Source organism: Papio anubis, chromosome 9 (genome assembly GCF_008728515.1).
Source record: "Papio anubis isolate 15944 chromosome 9, Panubis1.0, whole genome shotgun sequence".
Lineage (NCBI taxonomy): Eukaryota > Metazoa > Chordata > Mammalia > Primates > Cercopithecidae > Papio > Papio anubis.
In genome coordinates, this window is record NC_044984.1 from 79,657,176 (window position 1) to 79,663,187 (window position 6,012).

Below are 6,012 nucleotides of genomic sequence, written 5' to 3' on the forward strand. Positions count from 1 at the left end.
ATCACAAACAAGAAAAAATTTACAAACCTTGCTGTTGCTTTTAAACTAAGATTGTGTTGATTAAACTGTGCCTATAAACCGCTAATTAATACTACACTGAAAGTAACATTTTCTGTTAGAGAATCAGTGAGTTGGAATTTATATGTATTTTTGTGGGTATGTGCATGCTTACATGCATGTGTGTTTGTTTCTTGACGTATTATGCCTTAAGCATTTTTTGCTACTGTGGTTTTTGCATAGAGAATTAAAATGTCAGAAAGCTTTCTAAAATTTCTGGTGGAAAAGAAGAGAAGAAAAATACATTGCATCTGGAAAATTGCTAACCCCTTTGATTTACTTCTCCTCCCTTTACCCTGTCACATTCCAAGCTTTTTCAGATGAGTGAAATGTCAACCTCCATGAAAGATTCTTAAGTTCATAAAGGCAAAGTAAATTAATTGAAATGAAGATGACTTCCATGGCTCGGATTAGAGCCGAGTTCTTTGTACTCTGTTAGAATCTTCTTGTGGTTCCTGCAGACTTTAGGAATATGCTTGGGATCTGTAATGGCTAAAGGACAAGAATAAATGAATTTTAAAATTAAATATTGGAAAAAGTACTTAAATCCAGTAAGTGTCTCTTCTCAGTGGAAAAATATTTATAGCAATTAAATCTCTTTTGTAATAAAATTTTAAATAAAGCCAATGATAGAAATGAGTGATGTCCGAAACATTCCCTGACTTCATAATACTTTATTACTTTTGTGTTCTCTCTCTTTATTTTTGTTCCTAGAAGAAACTTGTTCAACTTCTGTTGTGAGAATTATGCTTTCATGCAAGGGATTTTGTTAAAAGACTATTTAGGCAGCTGTTAAATATCCTTCATGGTTTTAGAAGAGAATGACTTATTTTCATATATATTCATATATGTGATTAATAGGAATTTGTGAATTAAAACTTAAAACTAAAATGTAAGATTTTCTTTTCAAAAATTTCACAAATTAATAGTGTTCATTTTCATTTTCTTCTGCTTTAATTTAAATTTTAGTATCCCTTGGCTAGTACCATATATTTTTCAAATGAGAGACAGAAGTCATATAGTCAGGTTTGAATTTCATTTTCTTCCTTAGTTTTTCTACTCTTTTACTCCTTATACTTAATAATTAGGTAATAATTAGTTGGAGCTTCTATAACTATTTTTTTTCAGTTGAAACATCTTTTTAGTTAAGGTTTTACATATACAATTCTCTGTATAAATATAATTCACACATTTTAAAAACATAGTAGATGAAGGACTATTTGCAATAATAAAATAAATAGTGGAATCATAGTTCTTGTCCTTTATGAGTTCACAATCTTCCTGGACAAACACATGCCTGAAGTTCTTACCCTCAGCCATGCCTCAGATTGTATTATGGCAATAAGAATCTCATGAATTTTCCTGTGTTAACATTCCAACTTCCTTTTTTATACAGCGAATTTTTATTATGTATTCAAGTTGCCAAAAATAAAATAAAAAGAACTTTTGATATAATAGGATAAAATAAAGTTAAAACAAAGTACATAAAATGAACTTCCTGAATTTCTCTTTCTCTTTCTGAATTTGTTTCATATACTAAAATTCATATTGATGTTATACACTTTTCTTAAGAGAAAAAACTAAGAAACATTTTATTTACTTTTATTTGGGCTCATTATTGATAGTATTATTGGGAGTTTTGGTACATTAAGTAATTTGAACCACATGGACATTTGTTCCCATGGCTATCTCATCCCCTGTTTGCCCCTTCCATACATTTTCCTTGCACACATGGTTTAAAAGATGTTTCTTGTACTCTTTTTCTTGAGCAATGTGGTTAACCCTTGAACCTCAGGATAACAGATAAATTTATGGGAGAATTAGGTAAGGTTTAAGTTTCTTAAGGATAAAATGAAATTTAAGAAATGGCTTATAAATTTTTAAAGGTGTCTTATTTATTTTTATGAATATTAAATAGTAAGTATTTTCTTCTTATATAAGATCTTATGAAAGTAGAAAAATAAAGTCACTGCAGTCCTTGCTCTGAGTCCAGAGAACATATCTTAAAGGAATAACAGTTATGTAACCTATATAACCTTGAGGAAACTCATGAAATTGTGTGTATAAATTATGGGAATGTATTAGCTTCATCGTTTCATCTGACTGTTTATTTTGCCTTCAAGGGAGGGATAACAGGCAGACCATCGGACTTAATACAGTTCTTCCCAAGATGATATGCAATTGTTTTCTTTTTGTATCTTTACTTTCTTCTCTCAAATACCTTTGGACTTAATGTGGTTCTTCTCAAGACAATATGCCATTGTTTTCTCTTTGTATCTTTATTTTCTCATCTCAGACACCGGGTGCTTGTTGCGACTGCTATGGTATAATTCACACATCACCTCCATCTGTGTGTGTGTGTGTGTGTGTTGTTTTGTTTTGTTTTGTGGAGTTTCGCTCTTGTTGCCCAGGCTGTAGTACAAGGGCGCGATCTCAGCTCACTGCAACCTCTGTCTCCCAGGTTCAAGCTATTCTCCTGTCTCAGCCTCTCGAGTAGCTGGGATTACAGGTGCCTGCCACCACGCCTGGATAATTTTTTGTATTTTTTGTAGAGACAGGGTTTCACTATAGTGGCCAGGCTGGTCTCGAACTTCTGACCTCAGCCTCCCAAAGTGCTGGGATTACAGGTATGAGCCACTATGCCCAGCCTCCATCTGTTTTATGTAATGCTGTTCTATATGTAATACTATAGTTTTAGTTAACCAGCCACTAAAAAAATTCCTTGGATGAAATAAGAAGTGAAAAGATCAATTACAGTATTTATGTAAGCTTTGAAAAGTTTAATTTTCTAAATTTATCAGTGGCTCTTATTTCTGTCTTTCAACATTTAATTCAGATAGTATTCTATACAATAAGTAATTATGTTAGCTATATTTTGTATTAAAATATTTGTCACTTACACTACCAAATATTTTAGGAGAAAGATTAAAGGATCTTATTTTTAAAATTCCAGTTGGTGGTGACCTCTCTTCTCTCTACTTAGAATATAAAAATATATCTTTATTATTTAATGCATAATTGTTCTCTTTAACCTATTTCTACTTTAAGAAATTAGGCATTTAAAATTCCAACAGATATTATTTCCTTATAGGAATTCATATATTGCATTGACTAAGAAGTATGACTTTTTGCAAGAGAATCTACTTATTAAAGTGATACATTAAATAATATTTTAGTTCTTAGCCTCTAAATCCTATTATATATATTTTATATATGCCAGGTAGTTTTAAATAATTTCACTGGTGGTCAAATATGCAAATGAAGTCCTAAATGAAATGCCTAGCAGTACAGCCCCATTTATGGCCCAAAATCTCAAAAATAATTAAATGTGATATTTTATAGCACATAGTAAATGCTGAAAGAGGATTTTTTTTTTCAATAATTCTCTTTATATAAGCATATTATCATTAATCTGGGAAATGTACTGCAAGATGGTGAACAATGCTTCAAGACAGGAACTAGCTAATTCTTCAATTTTACTGAATAAAATAGTAAAGAACTGAAAGAAGCCCTTTTAGTACCTTTTTATTCTTAGAATTGCATACCACTATGTGTTTTCCATGTCCAAGGGGCAAATCCATTATTTCACTTGAAAATTTCATCATGACCCTATTTTATAGTATACTTTTGATTTTTTTTTTAAAAAAGAAACATTATGTACTGAAGTTTTTTCATGTGTCTTCACATAGTGTATATTTGCAATATTTATTTTACCTGTTTACCTTGAGGTATATTTTAAAGGATTAAGAGAATAATCCAGAACAATTGTTAGCATTGTCAAAACATGACAGCTTTTCAGTAGGAGGCAAAAGGAACCCCCTATGAGCTATTTACACAGAAAACAGGGGAGGATCCCTGTCTGGATATAATTTAGAGTTTCCATGAACTGAGATGGAAAACAATTAAATCTTTATTTTCACTAATATCTAGAATAAAACTTAGCATTTTCTTTCATTTAACATATAGACAATATATCTCAGTAGTATTAGCAATACCTATGAATTTGTCACCAATAGAAAGAGTAGATATTTTCATGTAGAGTTGTTGTAGATTCCTTGAAATAACTATAATTAAAATTCATAATCTGATTAAGGCAATTTTCAAATACGACTTCAACATTGACATAGTTTTTAGCTCTGTTTCTGGCTCTTGCTGATCTATCATAAAGATGCACAGACATCACTACATCGTAGAGTTAGTTTTGTAACTATTTGGATGCCTGTATTTGAACATACTTTGTTTCGCTCCTAAGCCTGTGCATTTTCTTTTACTTCAAATCATTTTCTAAGTAAGAATTCACAAACTTTACTGAATTGCCAAAAGGGTTCGTAGGACATTCTCTTTTGCCATTATTTTCACTCTGAATACGTTGACTATTTTTAGGGTTTTCGTTCTTAACGTTTAGTCCTCTTCCTACTTCACTAAAAAATATTTCTAAGGTGTTTCTATGAATCTTTTTTCGACTTTTTAAAAAAAATTTGAACCAGAAAACATATCCACAAGGGTAGCTCCTTCAAAAAGTTGCATAAAGCTTTAAATTAACAGAGCACTTTCATATTTATTTTCTCATTTGACCTTCATAATTTTGTGACAGTGGGTATAATTATCATCTCCCTTTCACATTATGAGGTAACTTAGGGACAAAGAGTATAAGGATCTCCTGTTACAAGCCTCTCCTGATGCCTCCTTATTCTGCAGACTTTTTTTTTAAGCGATGAAGAAAAAAATAATTTAAATATGCATTTTAAAAGTATTTTATTTTATTCTGTGAAGTACTTAAATGAAATTATTTTAAAATAGGCTTTAATTTTTCCTTCTATTAAGTCAATGTTAGACTTCTTTCTCTTCATTTTTGAATTTTTAAATCCAGTTTTGCTCAATATACCAAACATTTACTGACAACCCACTTTGAGCCAAGACCTTAGAGAAACTAACATGCTGATTGGGGAGACCAGAGAGAGTCAAACAAATAATTACAGTATGACATGAAAGTGTCTCAAGCAAAATACTATTGGAAAACAGGTAAGAGATTAATTAATTTAATATTTTGTAGGTCATGGAAGACTACAGAGAAGAGATGACATTTGAAACAGACCTTGAAAGATGAATGAATTATGGCAATGACATTTTATCTCTTTTTTATTTTAAATAGAACCCAAATAAGTTTAGAAAAGCTATGTTCGTGCTAGTTAAAATGTTTGTAATCCTTTATTATTTTTATCATTCCACAACTTTTCTCTAATTTTAAATATTTCATTTTGTTTTTTTTATTATGTTTATTAACTGGACCAAAGTTCTCAAGCTCAACAAAAAATGATTTTTTTATTCAATAATGTTTTTCAAGTTTTCTGTAATACTATTAATTTAAACAAAATGTGCTGAGCTCATATTTTAATGTGCTGTGCTAGCCATGGAGGTTATGAATAAATCCAAGCCACGGACTTTGTTTTCAAGGAATATTCACTTTAGTTGGATGGGTGACATTTACTGAAACTTTCATAATATTAAAACATAGCATGCATATATTAATAGATCTATCTATATATAAAATGTATAACAAAAAGTGGAAAAATTATAAGTGTACTTCAAAATGCACATCTGCAGAAAGCTGATAGTAAAGTTCCATAAGAAGAAGGTTTCTCCCTGGTATACCCCTTGATCTCTGACCAAAAAAAAAGAGAGAGAGAAAATTCTGAGGTCATTAGAGGAAAAATACTCCCTACTCCATGAATGGGAGAAGAAAAAGAGGCAGCTGTGTATTGCTTTTGTGCCTTTAATTTAACTCTTTGTCTGCCTCGGCAGGCCAAAATCTGTCTCACTTTATGCAAAACTGTTTTCTAAATTGTATAAACTGAGTTTTAATGGAAGAACAACTATCTCTTATCTAAACCCCTCTATTCCCAGCTGTGAAATTGATTGATGTTTTTAAAGTTCTAAGGAGCTACCCTTGTGGAT